The sequence below is a fragment of the Rhyacophila brunnea genome, unplaced genomic scaffold, assembly GCF_057557595.1.
Source record: "Rhyacophila brunnea isolate RB1 unplaced genomic scaffold, BYU_Rbru_1.0 scaffold_11, whole genome shotgun sequence".
NCBI lineage: Eukaryota > Metazoa > Arthropoda > Insecta > Trichoptera > Rhyacophilidae > Rhyacophila > Rhyacophila brunnea.
In genome coordinates, this window is record NW_028232763.1 from 11,436,045 (window position 1) to 11,456,037 (window position 19,993).

The 19,993-nt window shown below is 33.9% G+C and overlaps 1 protein-coding gene across 1 annotated transcript in view; it reads left to right on the forward strand.

The window, feature by feature from the left end:
- LOC147078360 (tyrosine-protein phosphatase non-receptor type 13-like) overlaps positions 1-19,993 on the forward strand; it is a 555,499-nt gene that overhangs the window by 394,638 nt on the left and 140,868 nt on the right. The gene's annotated exons all lie outside the window — the stretch shown is intronic.

Below are 19,993 nucleotides of genomic sequence, written 5' to 3' on the forward strand. Positions count from 1 at the left end.
ATAAACGCGGCAGCGTGCGTGTTGTTGGTTTTTGTACAAAACAGCTGATGGTCCAGTTTGACAGTTTGAGGTTATGTGATTATTATTTCAAGTGGTTTCAGTAGTGCCGTGTGCGAATCATCACATTGGTCAGTTTATGAGTACCATCACCAACCAGTTCCACCAGATTTCAGTTGCGCCGTGGGAGGAGGGCCTTACTGGATCGTCCTGTGCTCCGTCCAAGAAATACGAAGCATTCGGCGCCAACACCGTATCTCAAAGGCATCAATTGCCTTCCGCTCTCACCTATGTTGTAATTTTTTTAATGAAACGTTATGAAAAATAAATGTACAATTACATAGATTTTTTTCTTTCTTTTGACCATCTCCGATCCTAATAGGATCATAATATGGGCTTCCACAGAGTGTAGGTTTGTCAAATTAAGGCTATACTTCAGTTGAAGCATGGTCTAAAAAGATCGTGGCTAGGCGATGCGCGGATTGTGCAAATGACGCGTGCCCAACATGCGTCCGTTTAATGTTATGTTTATTGTTATATTACTAATAATAATAGTATATTCATTGACATGTTTTCTTTTTTAAGTACATACGTAAAGTTTTTTAGTAATCTTTACACGATTTAAGAATATTTTCATCCAACGCCATGACAAAACAAATCGACGTGCGGACACCTCGACTTTCAGTCTCCAATTGGCGAATAGTGAGAAATTTCGTCGCACCTACTGTTGAAATTATCTGCCGTTTCACTGAAGTACGCTCTTAAAAGATTTTTGTTTCGTCATAGCGTCGGTTTATATTGTCGTTGGTCCCAGGTTCGAATCCTGGGTGTTTGGAGTCAGAGTATGGACCTAATAGGTTGAGCAAGTGACTAACATCCATTTCTCAAACAAAAATCTGTTAATACAACATAGATACTTAATACACTTTTTTTCTATGAAACGTTCTCTTTCTTCAGTAACAATAATCCTGAATTTTGTTCGAAGCTATAAATTGCAAATTAAATTCGGTAAGTTTGTTGAAGTTCTTCTCATAGCTTTGAATTTATTCGTAAGAGGTTGTTCATTTCATGTAACAGATATTTTAATTGTACCAACGCACGGCAAAACTGACATTACTAATAATTGTTTCTTCTCGATGTTGCCAATTAATTATATTACACCTATTCGAGAAATATGCTCCAATGTAATATGATATATTGTAATTATTATTTTACCCTTGTGTTTCTAACAAACTTCTTCTATTATATAAATAAATTTGTATTGATTTATATTCAGCTATAACAGATGTTATTTATTGGAAAATAATTAGTTAATTTAATGATGTAATACCACCGCTTTCCAAAATTTTCCCAATATATTTTAAGTAGTAATTTTTTTGCGAATCGAAATGTTGACCAACATACACAATACATTTACTAATTATTGTCAGCATATTTTTTTATAACCGAGATTTCATTAACATAATTAATCTAATTAATGACACTTTTTATTTTACTCTTATAATGTCAACCGGTACGGCTAGATAATTTTAATTCTATCTATTTTTTATCGCATTTTTATTGGCCTCCTTCGTAGTCTAGTCCGGCAGGGTTTCCCGAACTTTTTTCTGGGATGGAACACTTCGCAAACCCCGAAAATTTAACAGAACACCTTGTTTATTTTATAAGGTTATTAAATCAATAAAAATGAGAAAAACAATAAATATTTATTAAGTAATTATTTTAAAAACATGATTTAATATTTTTGGCTACCTCCGAAAACAAGTAGGAACCGGTGTGTGACGGCCGAATAAACGGAGTTTATAATATATAAGTAGCTACTTCATATGTAAAAAATTACTCACCTATGTTTAATTTACTATTAAAAGAATAGTTCCGCCGATATATTATTATTTCTCAATGTCATTCAGACTTCTTCCCTCGTCCGGTCTATGCTTGCAGGTTGGACTGTTCTATAATAATCGTTTGACTATAATTACTCTATAATATATCATCAATAAACAACGTTCCCCGCTACTTTATGGACCGTTGCAACCCGTCCTACACTAGTCTTCTGACCAAGGCACGCGGCGGAATAGAGTTCCGTTTCAAGCTTTATCAATTCAGACCGCTGGAAAGCTCGTAGGTCACTTCTGCTCTTAAAGTTTTTTTCCTGGTCTCACATGATATAGTTACCAATCCTGATATTCTGGAAAATTTGAATACATAATATTATGCACCCATCAAGAACATGCTTAATCACAGCCGTAACCTATTTTTGATGAAAACTGTTTCCTCGTGTCAGGCTTCTCAGCCACTAATAGCGAGGGATGTGCGGCTGGTCATTGCACTCCCTAGATACGTAGACATTTTAGTGATTGCACTGTTTATTTTCTTTTTAAAATTCTACTTTATTGTTTAATTTGTTTTTCTTGAATTATTGATTTACCTATTCTTTTCATTATAAATGTCATGTTGTGGACATCTTGAATTAATAATTTGTTATGTACTCAAAATATTGTTTTAAACGAATGAACAGGATTTACCTGAAAACAATGGTTTTCCAAATTAAGTAAGTATTAGTGTTTCTAAAATCATAATTCCTAATTATTGTAATATTTTTATTCTAATTTGAATTATCTGGCAAAGACTACGATGCATGCATAAAGTTGTAGATCATATCGGTTTTTTTCTGTTTCTTATTAAGTTTCTACTTACGTAAATATGTAATCTTTTTCATAATACAAAATACCTGTTAGCCTTTAGATTGTGGTTTTTAATCGTTTATGGGTTTTCTTTATTTTGCAGTGCAGCTGGCAAAAGAAATTTCACTGCCTTTCTTATAAAGTTCATAGATTAACGTTTTCCGTAATTAGCGCTTTCTTTTTGAAATTTAATTAAAAATATGAAAGCAATTTTTTGATATTGTTCAAAGGAATTGGTTTGCTTTAGTTCATACGATGCAAGCATTTTTTTTACGCTACAAATTTTCAAAGCATTTTTCATGAATATAGTGTCCATTAAAAAATTATGATTACATGATAATGCGCATTTCATATACTATAGATAGTAACTCTAAAGAGGTTGTACTAAATTTGACCAGGCTGAAATATGATCCAAATGTTGCATTTTTAACATTGGTAAAAATAGACTGAATTTCTAAAGTGTTCACAGGGCTAGAGAATGGTTTTACATTTTTCTCGTTTTTGCGATAAGTCAAACATGTCACAAGATTATTGCGTGAAAAATAACACACAGGTGGGTTTAATTTTAATAACTGCGGTTTAGAATAAGGACACATTTTTATAATACTTTCAGAATGTATTGTGAAATAGTTTTAAAAAATATATTTCAAGTTCTATAAATATAGGTTCGCAATATTTTTCGCCTCACATGCATTGTGATCTAATTTTTCTCCTGATTAGTGAAGAGCAAAACATCGAGAGTTTCGATAGCTTTAAATACATGCAGGATGACAGGACATAGCACTTTGGAAAGGTAGCTTACTATCCGAATATGAATGGCTAGAGCAATATTCAACTAGATATGGAATATCTGAGGCTCACTACTAACTATAGTTGTTTCAAACTGAATGCCGCCTACTCGATGTATGCATCCTGTTATGCTCAGTTTGGCCATAAAGATATTGTTTCTTCAGATAAAAATATCCGATAGATACTGCATTTAGTTTACGTCGATTTTTGAAAAAATAAGTTTAGTTTCCATGCCCTTATGTCAATAAACCGTAATACTACTTATACAACACATGTCAATTATACCCCCTGTATACTTGCATGGATTTACTTGCACCAATAGTGTGTATTTTAAACTAGCGCGATTACAACTATTGCCATTGTTTTTCCCAGTATTGACGATTTTACACCTCTTTTCTTATCTTATAATTAATTATTATCTAATGACATATTATTAGGGTTTTTACGATGTATACGGTTATTGATTATATTACTAGTGAGATGGGTTTTTTACATACACTTTAACTATTCATAATTTGATTGTTATATTTTTTTATTGTGACCCTTGACTTAATATGTAGGTAGGTGATAAAGTTTTTACATACTTTATTGTATTTATAAATGAGAATTAAGTGTATTCGTTGTCACATTTTGGTGAGTGCACATACTGCCTGAAGATGCCGAAAGGCGAAACCCAGTTCGCAAAAAGCGACTCAAATGGAATAGTACAAAACTTAAATCCATTATAATTATGTAATATTAATTGTGATTGGATTGTATTTCGTTTACTACATTAAGTTTTCTTAATATAATATCGTACTGTGTGGCTACGTTCATCAATTATCTCAATCACATCGCAAGTAAGACAGTGAAGATATTGTACAACTTTCTTCTGTGAGCTTTAATTTCTAGTTTTGGTAATTTGGCACAGTCGTAAAAATTACATGATTAAACCGTTTAAAAAAACAGAATTTTTTTTCGGTTAGGTCCATGTTCAAGCACGCGCGTTAACATGTTCTTACTCCCTACTTCAGTTTTAGTTTGTCAATTAATGACTACGGCCAAAAGAAATGGCGTATTTCAAAAAAACACTACCTTATTCTTAGGTCAATAATTATTATAAAGCAATCATTATTCGTAGGATGTTTATCACATTTGAATGGTCAAAGATATAGCTTATAATCAGTATCTTTAGAATTATCTTGAAATGTGTTAATCTTGCCCATTTTTTGAATAACAAAATGCCTAATTCTTGTCAAATTTGGGATCACAGAAATTATCAATATAATTTTTTATCGTAAATATTTCATTATAATAATGTCGACATAAATTATACTGATGGTTTTATAAATGCGTTTAAAATTAATAAATGTAAAAAATCTTAACACCACTGCACATTTATGTACTAAAATATGACTATATTCTAAAACATTAGAGCGAGAGGCTTAAAAGAATACTATTTTATGTAATAAAATTTCTTTATGCAGTCATCAAATGTTTAAAATAAATATAAAGGATAATAAGGCTTCAAAATTATATAAATAGATTATCTACAACGTTTAAGGAATGTCCAGAATCATGCTTTGAAAATAGAATAAAAGCTCCATTTTGACCTACACTGAGCATGTCCCCCCTTCCAAAATGATATAACATTAGAACAACTTGTGAAGTTTGAAGAGCGTAATTTATCTATTATCGTTTTTAGATATATTTTGTAACACAAGTTAAAAGTTTGATTAAAAAAACGGGTTATTTTTCGTTTACATATGTAATAATAGGCAGTTTAAATTGGGTACTGACTTTTACCCCATCCGTAGAACCATCGGGTTTGCAGACATTACTTTGGTCGTTAAGTACTGTGGAATGAATTAAATTTTCCCAAACGACTGTCTGCTCTGTAACCAAAACTATAAATAATAGTCAAAAGCCTTACAGAACAGTCAAAATTTCGGGCCAGTTTGAAACAGGTCCTTCTGATATTTCATTTCGAAAGTTTCCGGTGAGCGATCGTCAACTGTGCGGCCGCAAGTCTCCCGCTGGGAAAGCTTATCAGACGTCCGTCGGTACGTGCCCCAAATGTGACTATCCCTTGTTAAGCCCGCCTTCGTTCGGAATAATTATTATAATGTGATTATGTCTTCATATTTATTCAAGCACGCGGATTATATTCATGCAAATATTATGTAATGAATCTGAGATGTAGCCTAGATTAAGGGAAAGATTTTGATACTCAAATTGCAGGTATATTTATCATTATTATGTCTTAATTGAGAAGTGTAATGGAGCTATTAAATGATAAAATAACATCTCTCTATTATATTTTTCAGTGAAATTCTTGATTAAAAATTAGAATCGTTTGAACCAACTTCTTGAATCAATCCAGAGTTTCATAAGTAGGTACTTTTATAAATAGCAAACGTAAAACTATAAATTATCTTTTATAAACTCAGCGTTCATATTTGATTAGTGATAGTGGTTTAGATTTTGATTCAGTTCTTAGTCCTTAATTTTTCACCATTCCATTGCTCGTCGATTTGAACTGAAGAATTAAAATAATAAAATTGCAATATCGCGAAAGTTTAGTCCCAATACTAGCATGCAACATGCTCCATGAGTATTTCGTGTGGTTTATTTATTTTATGGTATCATTAATGTTGATTTTTTTTTTTTTTACAAATTACTTCTTACTAATTATGCTACCAACCCAAGTACCGTTCTTCCGATTAATTATAAATAACTATGCTATGTGAGGTATTTTTGAATTCCGCCGACAAATGGCTACCGTGACTGATCGTTTTTTCATGTACCTACCAAAATCAAGTTAATATAATATTAGATGGCGCGAGAAAGATTATTTAATGATTTTGAAAGTCTTTCTAATATTTTCCTAATTAGCCAAGAAACTATTTTCTGTTAACTAGCATATTATTTTTTTTTCATTAAACGAACAATTTGAAAAAAAAAATAAGAATATAACATTATTTATTAAACATAGGTACAAATTTTAAATAACTTTTCGTTAATTTCATCGTAATTAGATAGGGTAAACATAGCTTAATTGTTAAATCATATTGGTGTGAACCCAGCGGATGTGAGTTCGAGTCCCGTTGGGCTTTTTTTCAAAAAGATTTTTTTCTGTTGAATTATATCTTATCGACATACTTCTTTGCGTTAGCTACTTTACAGTTATTCATTTATTTTTTCTATTAAATATATTCATATTATGTTTATTTATTAAAGAATATACATGTATATTATGTATTGTAATATTTCTTTATTATATCTGTATCAAATAAATCGAATGTCTTTTGTATAAGGACAAAAATTGTGAGCGAAAACACGGGTGGAAAAATATATCAATCATGAAACATTTTTCTAGAAGAAATATTTGTAATGGACATTAGAAAAAAAAATACTTTCTTACTACTCAATACACGAATACAAGTACCCATCTAATATTATTTTAAATGGTAAACATACTCAAACGTACGTTTTTGGATATTCTGAAATTCGTATTTCCGTTATTAAATTAGTTCTCACAGAGAGGCACTTTTTTATATGCGATGAGATATACCTGTTCGTAAAAGGCTCTACTGATTTTATCCACGAAGTAATAAATGTAAGAAGATATACATTTACCTGGAATCGTATTTTATTTGGTACCTATGTTTAGGATAAATTATATTATTTACTAGCGATATATCTCAACATATTGCGTACCTATCTCAAAGGGAATTTTGGGTGCCTATTGTAACCCTAAGTCTTCGGGTTACCATCCACTTACTTAATAGGCATATGGTCACGATGAGAGATATTAATTTGGGGTTGGGTGAATTTAAAATGTTACCACATGACTAATTTCATTTATGGTGAAAAATACATTTTGAATAAAAAAATCAAATTTTTATACTGACTTAACACATATGGTTACAGTACTTAATATGACTAGATAACAGGAGACCAAGGTTCGTTCTTTCTACCCCAGTTACGATATTAAGTGTTATACAAGGATTATTTACATTCCTATCTAGATAACACAAACAATAATACGTCTAAACTGACCGCCCTGCACCACACTCGATATTAATCGAACAATCACAAGCACTTATGTTTGATGTGAAGCATCTGCGGTTTTTTACGTCTGTCTCAGGAGCAGATATACAAGACTGAGGTCACCACGCTCTCAAGTGAGTTTTAACTGAGTGAACTGAAAAAAAATACTGGTAGAATGTTTACCGATATAGACAAACCTGACATATGTATACGATCTTAGAATAGCACTTATTTGGTCCAACGGAAGATATAGAAGGGGCAGGTAATGGTATTTTGGATCGCTGCCATCTTCGTTTTTTAATCGACGCCTGTGCGAATTCAAGCGAAATTTTTTTAATCGATGGTAACCCGTTTGAATAAAATCAATATGGAGTGTTTTGGGCAAATTAAATCTCAATCACAATGATGCTTAAGTGTACAAACCTTTCCGCTGTATATTAGAATTACTAAAATATGACTTAAAAACTCAGTGAAAAAGAAAATATTCCAAACACGAAAATAATTCTGGGAAACTACAAAATGTTTCAATTTAGTGGACGGAAAGGAACACTTAAGAAATTATGTATAGATCTACCATCATAAATTGGCATTTCAGCGAGGGCGCTAGTATGACATTGAGAATATTACCATAACTAACAAAAAAATGGTAATTTATAATTTTTTATTGGTAGTAGATTTCTGTACAAATATTATGCAATCCATAATTCGAGAAACATGTTGTAAAATTAAATGGCATTTGTAACAAATTTATCCTCGATAGATAATTTTAGTTTCAAATTCGACCGGCTGCCAACTTACGATGGTAGATCTTTAGTATCGTGCATTTTGACAGCGGTATATTTAGGTTACCAGGGATTACGAATCGTTGCATTACTCAAGTATAGCTTTATCACTGGATCTATATACTAACAAAATTTGGTTGGAAAAGATTTGACTCACTTTTAAGGTTTGATTGGTTGATTGAATTTAGAATATATTGTTCAAGATACGTATATCATATATCGATGAAATTACTGGCATGCGAATCTTCCATTTCTTCTTTTTATTGTGCCATCCCCTAGCGGAGGTCGGCCACCATCAAGGCGATCTTATCTTTGTCGTCTGCTACCCGGAACAGTTCGGTGGAGCTGCACTCGTACCAATCACGGAGGTTCTTAAGCCACGAAATGCGGCGCCGTCCTCTGCTACGTTTCCCATTGATCTTTCCTTGAATGACAAGTTGGGGAATGCTGTATTTTTGTCCTCTCATAATATGACCGAGGTATTGTAGTTTCCTGGTTTTGATACTACGTAGAACTTCTCGGTCCTTCCCCATTCGATTGAGAACTTCAACATTTGTCACCCGGTCAGTCCAAGGAATTTTGAGGATGCGTCTATACAGCCACATCTCGAAGGCTTCAAGTCTCCGTGACATCTCTTGGTTTAGCGTCCATACTTCCATACCACAGAAAAGAATTGAAAGCACATAACAACGTACCATACGCAGTATCAGACCTAGGTTAAGATCTCGATTGCTAAGGAGGCGTCTCATTTTGAGAAAGGCGCTCCTTGCGATCTCAATTCTAGTTTTCATTTCCTGAGACTGGTCCCATTTCTCATCCATGTACCTAAATATTTATAATGGGTCACACGTTCGATTTGTTCGCTGTTAATGGCAAAATTTGTGTTGGTGTCTGGTTCCGCTGTTTTTGATACTAGTAATAGTTTTGTTTTCTTGAGGTTCATTTTTAAACCATAAGAATTACTGACCTCATTAACCTTTTCTACCAGTTGATGTAAACTCTTTAAACTATCAGCAATCAACACAGTATCATCGGCATATCGTATATTGTTAATATGTTTGCCATTAACCATAATACCCACCGATTCATCTTGTAAGGCTTCCTTGAAAATAGCTTCCGAGTACATGTTAAATAGCAAAGGTGACAATATACACCCCTGTCTTACACCGCGACGAATTTTTACCTCTCCACTGATTTCGTTTTCTATTTTAATATTCGCTGTTTGATTCCAATATAAGTTAGCTATCAGTTGAATGTCTCTTGCATCGATGCCTTTCTCCTGTAAGAGTTCGAGAATGCCTAACAGTATCGAATGCTTTCTCGTAATCGATGAAACACATATAAACATCAACATTAACATCTAGGCATCTTTGCACTAGAACATTCAAGCTGAAAAGTGCTTCGCGAGTGCTCAAACCACTTCTGAAGCCAAATTGTGTGTCATCCATGTCTTCTTAGCATTTTCGAAAAATCTTATTATGGATGATTTTTAATAAAACTTTTAACATGTGGCTCATAAAACTCATTGTTCTAAACTCGCTGCACTCCTTTGCATTCGCCTTTTTTGGTAGAGTGATGAATGTCGATTTCAACCAATCATCGGGAATTATGCCCGTTTCGTAAATTTTATTAAACAAATCAACAAGAATTTCTAATTGATATTCTTCTAATAATTTTATCATTTCGTTGTAAATATTATCAGTGCCGACAGCTTTACCATTTTTAGAATTTCGTATTGCGTTTATTATTTCTGCTCTATTTATGCATGGGGCTTGTTCACATTCATTAAAAGTATAGCCAAATTCCATTATTTCCCCTAATTATTACCAGCCATCCAATTTTTCAGCGGATTTAAAATATCTTAACATTTATTTTTATACAACATCGAACGATGTCATGTATGTATATACAAATCCGGATGCGCCCAATTATCCTTTCCGCACTTGGTTCCCGTCGCCAGACATGCAAACCCGGCCAATTGATATGCTGAGTCGGTACCTTGCTTCAGGCTTACTTCCTCGCTGCAAGGGTCTCATGTAAATGGAGAAATTATTGTAATTTCGGGATCGGCATGGGAAACGGGACGCTTGATTGGCCGAAACGCCATACATTTACGGTGACCATACACTCTTTATTTTTCAGGCTAATATTGTTGTGCCGTATCTCTCGTCGCACTCTTTTTTTGAATTTTCACGACTTGTATGGTTAAATTTAAATTGGTAAATACGATTTTAACTAATTTAGACGTGGGCTAATCGTATTACTGCTAGACGTTTTACAATTTTGCTGTTTTTTTAGAAAATAATAAAAAAAATGGTCTCAAAGCATGTAATTCATACTTTCCAACACAATTAAACATTCCAAAAATATCACGTAACAATTTAAATATGTAAATAATAATGATACTGTTAGTTTCAAAGTCAATAATATCCAATTTTCGGTTAATTACGAAAACACGTCATGCACATTTATGACTGCAAATATTTTTACAAACATATTAATTGGTAAAAGATTAAAAAATGCTAAACTTGGAAATAAAATCCCCTTAATGGCAATAAAATTAATTTAAAAAAATATGTTTGAAATCAGCCCGCATAATGGCGACTGATGAATATAAATGACTGCAATCAACCTCCTGTTTAATTCTATTCACCTAACAAAATGTGTTAGATTAAATATTTTATTAATATGTATACAATGTGAAAGTACTTACAGAATCAAAATAAAATATAAAACAAACAAAAATGGATGTTACCGACTTTTAGACTATTAGCCTCAAGTATATCTAATTCTATTATTTTTAAATGGAGTGGTAGAACTCCCTTATATTACGGAGTAACATAATTTTGAAAAACCTCAGAAACATACATATTAGAAAAATATCTAGAATAAAAATTGAACCGAGTAAGGCTTAAACTCACGTCTTTCACTTTCCACGTGAGTGCTTTGACCTCTAAGCTATCGATCCGTCTATGATTCATTCGAATTATTTCTTATATTTACGTTTAAACTGATTTACTGCCAAGCAGGAGGCAATCTCTTTGTGATCAGTTAAGCTAATTGACATTACTTACTTAATTGTAACATATGTCAGGGCCCTAGTCACTATTTATTATTGACGTTCTTGTACTTATGAATAATGAAATTATTATTTTTTTTTTATTATATAATAAAGAATTACACATTCTTTAAACCTTGTGTACTTATATTTAATATTGAATAATAAAAAAAAATCCATTATATTGGTTATTGATTTGTTAATTCTACTATATTTGAGTTGCGTTCATTTGTTCGTTCATTTTGGTATGAACTCATCTTCAGAATGACAATAATATTACATACCTACTTAAATATTGTTCAAATTTAAAAACTGAAAGCTTATAATTCATGTCATAACAGAAAGAGATAGCGCTTTGTGATCTATGTTCTTTCCAAAAGTGGCGTAGTTGCATTTACTTCATTTATTGTTACTATAATTTATTATACTAAACAGATAGGTGTTTTCAAATAAGTATGTTCACAACTACGTTAATTTAGCCATCTTTGGACTTTTTCTAAATATATGTATTTATTTCAATTCGTTAGACAACACTATCGATGACCATTGTCACATAGATGCATTTATGTATAAGACCGTTAGTTGAATCTACTATGGAGCGGCTGTATATAAGGTTATTTTGTAAATTATGCATCTGTTTTACACGTTCTCCATTACTACACAATGTGCTCCTTATATCTAGTAATAAACATTCTGCCTGTTCAAGCCAGATAAATCTACCGGACAAGTTCCACACTGCAGCCAAAAAATACCACCTTTCTTAAGTAAATCTATCCGGTCTTTACTGTTTAATAATTATTGTAATAAATGCTGATAAAAATGAGAAACACTTTAATTTTCTGGCGTCACTATAGTACAGCCACATTCAACATTATCTAGCGTATCTCCTCGTTACTAAAACTTCAATGACATTGAGCTACTTTACGAGCTGCTTATTGACGAATTTACAATCTGCCTGTAAAGTCGCCCAGTGTCATCATCGAACAAGCTAACAAGCAGATTATAAACAATATACCGAGAAAAATTGAAAGCCGGTCAATTTTACACGCTACTCGCCGGCGTGTGGGCCTACTGCGTCTGCGCAGTAGAGAGATGGTAGCCACCCCCCGGTAAAAAAAACGAACTACTCATTTTGATATTTACCGCTTTGACGTTTTAAAATGGAAACATTATTCGGCAAGCATTTTACGTTCCACTTCATAGCGCTAGAGCCCGATAAAAGTAAACAACAACACAATATTATGATTTCAACTCGTTAGCTTGTGTATATTATCTATGCTTTTTTACGTTTATTATCTATTGTGTATGATCTGCAACTACGTTCTGTCAAAATAGTCGCTGGCTTTTGGCTTCTCAGCGAATGGAAAGTTTTGTGTGTCATCATCCCAATCGCAGTAGCTGAATCGCCTGCTTTTAAATTCGCCAACAAACAGCTCGTAAATAGCTCAATGTCATTGACGCTTTACAGTCATACCGCACCGCACATTCAGTGTTCACCACAATGATATCTTCACGAAGCTAAGAGTCTTGGCTCAGATTCCAAAGAAATATGGCCACCACAGGTATGCCGCATCGTTTGTATTAATCGTCCGATACACGGTATTGATTTTATGGCCTTTCAAACCGACCCTTAAAGAAAAATTAAGTGTTTACCCAAAAGCACCCTCCCATACTCGAGTTTATTATATCGTGACTTGGGTGTTTTATTATTTTTATCTCCACTTTTGATAGGCAATATTTTTTTAGTACTGCTACCCTCCTTAAGAGGTTAGGCTACACTTTGACATTAAGACTTTGCTATACCAATAACGATTGTTACGCTTGATTTAATAACGTCATAAGTTTAACGATCTGGCATTAATAAACAGTAACCAACCACTAACTGTTATATTGATATAATACCTATGTAATTACGTTAATGCATTTTGGTTTTATTGCATTTTACAGTATTTCACTTGTATTTAACATAAAAATGTTTACTGTAACTTGTACGCAGGAAAATGGGCCGATACCATCAGGCCGATTCACAAAAGGCATAAGGAAAATCAAACCAAATCGAATTTGTATGAAATTTTAAAATGTGCGTCACAAGACAGTGATGTTCCATTTTGATAAAATTGCAGTCTTCGTTTTGCTCGTGTTATTTCTGAGGTCTCTAAGCAAATCAAAAGTTCAAACTGTATTCCTATGAGATTTTATTATAAGATTAGGGGTCGTCCATATAATATATGAAGTCACGTCGAAAAGCGGGAAGTTGGTCTGACAATCTAGAGCGGAATGCAGAAACATTTGTCATAACTAAAATTTCCTTAGCAGAAAACACTATGCAGAAACATTGTCCTTAGTTAAGATCATTTCTATTGAAAATAATACCATATTTAAAAATTCTCTTTCCTATAGTTTAGTTAAATTATTTTATAATTGTTAAACGATGACAACAATATGACAACTGCATTTTATAAATACATATTAATTTTTGATTATCATACTTTTATGTTTCCGTTATAAGACATTATACGTGATTCCACAGGCACCGCAAGATATTTTTTTAACATGGTAACACTAGCGTCAAGTGTCATTCTATCACCTGGCATCTTCTATTTCTGCGGGCTTTTTTCAAAAAGATTTTTTCTATTGGTTTTGATATATTTTCTCAGAAGTGTTTTCAAAATTATCAATGTTCAAATCTTATATTATTTAACCGATGTTCCGTCGCGCTTTCTCTGTTATTCGGAGTAAATTTTCCCATACGCGCCCACTATTTATAAGGTATTTAACCTTACCGTATAATTTTATATTAATGCCTTCTCCTGGCAGTGAACCTACCTGTATAATATTAAACATCATTTAACCTACAGTTGTTTTTGCAGGGCATAAAGCCCTTGCCATCATATGTTGTCTTATATTAAGTCCCGCCCTCTCACCGCATAATTTCGTAGCTATGCCACGATCGCGAATATTGTAATTCTGTCATAAAATTAAAGGCTGATTGATATTCTATCCTGTTCCATCAATAAACTCACACCCTTTGCCGGCTTAGGATTATGCGATTAACCAGATACTGAATACGTTAAATGCCACGTGACAATTTGTGACGTCACTCCAATTAGATTGATTAGTTTAATTAAAGGTTGTGGGGTCGGTTCATGAATAATAACACCGCTTAAATTTGTATTCGGTTTGATTCATAAACTTGAAAATCCATTGATATACCTGCTAGTTATAATTATTATGAATGCTTTATACACCCAGTGATAGACCAGGCTCCCATAGACTTTTCGTATACATAATATTATAATATTGGTAGGTGAATGAATGAAATAACCTATATATGCAACCTACACTGTTTCTGGATTAACCATAATACTAAAACTAATGTCATATGCATAGATATAGTAAAGAAACCAATCTGGGTGATTCTATACAAAAATGTATTAAATAAAATAATTTAAGCCAAGGAGGATCCTCAGAATCGATAATTTTAAACACATTGCACTACCCGCTATTTTTATTTTTTCAAATGGGACGAACCGTTCTACGACCATGCTGATGGCATGGTACAATAATTATTGTATTTTCAATCGATCCGTGATTCGGTCTTGGTTTTATTGAAGAACTCGGAACAATTTTTGGTGGGTTATAAGAAAAGAAAATTGACCACTAATATCGCCTGGCAACATCGACATTATATAATATCTTTGCGACCCCTAGAACCTATTCAAATTGTCAGAATGCGTTCCGCATATTATGGATACAAAAAGTCTATGGGAGCCTGGACTATGATGCATATTGTAGGCGTAGATAGATATCAGACGCGTAAATTTATCATTTTTTTATGATTTTACCGAGGCTTTGACTGTGACTCGCTGTCATATCGCCTCTTCTCATCTAGAAGAGGATCCGTCGATCCGGCCCTCACTCAAATTCTGAACCCATTCACTGCTGACCAGTTAATTACCACAACTCGGTCATTGCTCAAGACACGCCTAGCGTGTAGCAATTATCATGATAATTAAATGTGGTAATTAACTAGTCAGCAGTGAATGTATATGTATCTAATGGCCACACGCCAGGCGTGTTTTGAGCACTGGACGTATTAATTCGTTTAGTGCTAACACCGCGACTGGTGCGTTTGGAGTCGTTGGCTATTAGATACAATTAACGTGTTATATAAATGTGGTAATTAAAAGGTTATCAGTGATTGCGTTTTAAAGAACTTTACAATTTTGCCAAGCTCTTCCGTCCTACCCACTGCTAGGGCACCTTTCAATTCGTCGACATTCTCAAAAATATCCGCCATTAGCAGCTATACTCTGTCTCGTTCATATTTAGTGCACTGTACTGCTATATGTACAATCGTCGCAGAGCAGCGAATCGCTTCTTCCCATGAGGATATTAAATCTTTTACCCATTGTGTGTCCTCTTCTTAGCCTCAGTATCAGCTTAAGCTCATTTTTCTTCAAAGGAGACTACAAACCAGGCCACCGAACGTGGAGATGGTAGAATGGAATTACTTCATTACCCCTTTTCTAGGGATGCCCTGTGGTGAAAATCTACCCACATGCTTTGGCACATTTTCTTTATGGCCTCATTCCAAGATTTATCATAAGATTATCGATGATTGATTATTAACAATCATATTGCCAAGTCACGAATCATCAAAACTTGCTTATGATGTCATGAAACTGTATGTTGCATTCGCATGAAAAGTGGTGATTGTTTCGCAGACAGACTCTGACTATGGAAGCGTAGCTTTTTAGCAACGAAGTCAGTCATAACTCGTTCGCATTGAAGATGGTGCATGACTAATTTATTAATAGGTTGTCAAAGTGTACGATATATGATGGTAAATTTTTACTACAGTGGTATTTACATTTAGTTTTGTTTCTCTTTCATCTTCACATATCTTCTTAAAATCCAAAATGTCTAACGTAGACGGTACGAACCACTCGTACTTAGCATTGACGTTTTTAATGGCTTTAATGGTAATTTTACAGTACCTAGAGTTTATTATCATATCACAGGACTTATTACCTTATCTATGAGGGAATCCTTTGTTAATTACCTACTAATGTTTATATTATAAAATGTTCTCAATTATTTTTCACTAATGCATGTATGTGAGTACATAATCCTAATCATTTTTTTTCTTTTAATTACAGGTAAGTGACTACTAAGTGAATGTGGAATATCTTTCATTTAAAGGACTACAGGTAGGTTTTTTTTAAATAGCGCGTGTCCACAAAAATGACGGGCCATTATGTTTTTACGTACGTATACCTCGCAGACATTCCTCACCGATTGGATTTCACATTTTTCACGGCGAAGAGGTCGAACGCTGTGTTCGGTGGTTCATGTTTGCGGTCACAATAAACGTTAAAATATGCTTCCTCGGTATTTTACTACATACTCTTGTTTTATTCTCGCCCCTGCACCGCGATTTCCTAACTATCGACTCCTGTGTCAGCCGACGACATGACGTAATTGTGACGTCAGCCAATACACGCTTGAGGCATGCCGCCCAGCACACAGTGCTCACCATAGATATTATTATGATGAAACACCTATATGTGTATGGTGACAATGAATAACGCCACTGTCTGACCAGCGTTATTTTCTCGAATGCTATTATCACTCCGGTAGTACGTCACAATGATGTCATATGACGTCATGTCGACCGGGCGGCTTGCACTCGCAAGTTCTAACATAGGGCCCCTGTAATATAAACCACTCAATCCTCCGAAAAATATATTACGATTCATATAGATAGATAGCTATAACGGTTGTGGGAAAAAAGTTCACTTATTATTACATCCAATTCCAAAATAATCACATCGCATACTCTTACCTGCCCTTTTATCTATTGGTTTCGTATGTGGTATTTCATGCTATGCCCATCAAAGCTCCTTTCCACGTCACTTTAATGTACTCTTAATTTACAGCTGTGTTTTTCTTTTAATCTCCATGCTGTTTATATATTATATCTCACCATTTCTTTCCCGAGGCAATTCGTGAGGTCTTTCTAAAAAAGAAAAGAAAAATATATTCGCAAATAAAACTCAACAAATTTATGAGTTTTATTAAGTGTTAATCTGTGTAACCATTTTAAACTTTTTACAGTAAGAATATTAAAGTGGTAAATAAAATGTTAGTAGAGAAAATCCAGTTGGTACTTTTTTACATACGAGAATACGACAACTTAGTCTAAGTATTCTAAAAAAGTTTATTACACATATGTGAAAAATATGTTTTATAAAAGCTACCGTCCGGGGATGGCAAACTTAAAAGCTCGCTGACATGCCTTTATATCTATTTTCGAAACTATCTGTATAGATAGCTAGATTTGGAATATTTTTGCAAGTAATCTTAATATATAGGTATACTAAAAATGAGTTGGGTATCATCATTTATAAATATTTCAAATATTTTTGGTGATATATATATTAATACTGTAACGTTGCTTATTAGGTGTATCGCTGTATAGACAGTTTAAAATATTAAACTTAGTTAGTTAATAGACAGGTTAAAAAGAATCAATACAAAATTATGCATAGGTATTAATAATAAATATGTCTCAATAGGTACCGAGCGATTTCAATACTTACGTTAATATTAATACTATCGACCGAAGGTACTTGATGGAATTTGAATTGAAATTCTAATGGATTCAAGGTCTGTACTATTCCATTTAATCGTTTTTGCGACCCGGGTTTCGCCTTTCGGCATCTTCAGGCGTCGTGTACACTCACCAAAGGCAAACACACACTGACATCGAATACTCTTAACTCTACCTTATATAGTAAATCAATACAATAAAGTAGATAAAAACTCCATTACCTATTATTACATTACATTACATATCCTACCTATTTTTTGTGATCTCTGACAGGTAGGTAATGGAGTTTTTACCTACTTTATTGTATTGATTTACTATATAAGGTAGAGTTAAGAGTGTTCGTTGTCAGTGTGTGTTTGCCTTTGGTGAGTATACACGACGCCTGAAGATGCCGAAAGGCGAAACCCGGGTCGCAAAAAACGACTGAAATGGAATAGTACAGAGCTTGAATCCATTAGAACTTACGTTAATGTTATTTCAGGTCATTTTTGTAAATAGTAACCATTTTAATGTATAAAAATACTTCAACACAGTATAAATTATTCCAAACATTTCCAAATCCCTGTGCAAACTGTTTGAAATAATCTATTTTCGTGATCTTATAATATGCTAATTTACGTATAAATGCCTACGGTGGCCGAGCGGCTTAAGCGTCGGCGCATAATATTGTGGATCCCAGGTTAGAATCCTGGGTCTGTTTGGGGTCAGGGGCCTCATGTTGTAACTTGCGAGTTGAAGTCGCCCGGTCGACATGACGTCATATGACATCATTGTGACGTACGAGGGTGGGTCAATAAGTCCTTAGAAAAGCCGACAGGTGGCGCGACTAGTACTGTAAGCGGTTTGTTTTCATGCAGCGGCACTACCGATTCAGTATGCTGCGAAGTTTCAATCAGATTGGTCGGGTTGTTGTGTGTTTCTCGTACACTTAAAAAAAAAATTTGCTTGTGGAAAATGGAAAATGGAGAAAATTGAGTTTAGAGCTGTTATTAAACATTTTAATATAAAAGGGTTAACAGCAAAGGAAATAAAAAATGAGTTGGATTTAGTTCACGGCATATCTGCTCCTTCACTTGCAACTATTTATAACTGGTTAAATGAATTTAAACGTGGTCGTACATCAACAAAGGATGAACCACGCTCAGGACGTCCTGTAGAGGTGACTACACCAGAAATGATCAATAAAATCCACGATATGGTGTTAAGTGACCGAAGATTAAAGTTGAGTGAGATAATTGAGGTTACAGGGATCTCAAAAGGTAGCGTCATTTCTATTTTACATGACAAATTGGGCATGAAAAATATTTCTTCAAGATGGGTGCCGCGTTTGCTCACAGTCGACAATAAACGCAATAGGGTGGTGGCCTCTAAAGCCCTGTTGTCGCTCATGCAACGCAATCCGGATGAATTTTTTCGTCGCTTTCTGACTGTAGATGAAACATGGATACACCACTATACTCCCGAGACGAAAGAACAGTCAAAGCAGTGGATTGCGAAGGCAAACCATGTCCAAAGAAGGCGAATACCGTAAAATCAGCTGGTAAGGTTATGGCTACTGTATTTTGGGATGCACGTGAAATTATTTTCGTTGACTATTTGGAAAAAGGAAAAACAATAACAGGGGATTATTATGCATCTTTATTGGACCAGCTAAAAAACAAAATTGAAGAAAAACGGCCTCATTTAAACAGAAAAAAAATCCTCTTTCATCAGGACAATGCCCGTGTTCACACATGTTTACGATCAATGGCTAAAATTGAAGAATTGAAGTACGAATTGGTCGACCACCCACCGTATTCGCCAGATTTAGCCCCCAGTGACTTTTTCCTTTTCCCAAACTTAAAAAAATGGCTAAGTGGACAACGTTTTTTTTCAAATGAAGAAGTCATCGATCGGACAAATGCTTATTTTGAGGACCTTCCGAAAACTTATTTTTCTGACGGTTTAAAAAAAATTGAGAAACGTCTAACCAAGTGTATTGAGCTCCAAGGAGATTATGTTGAGAAATAAAAAAAAAATACAAAAATAAAAACTG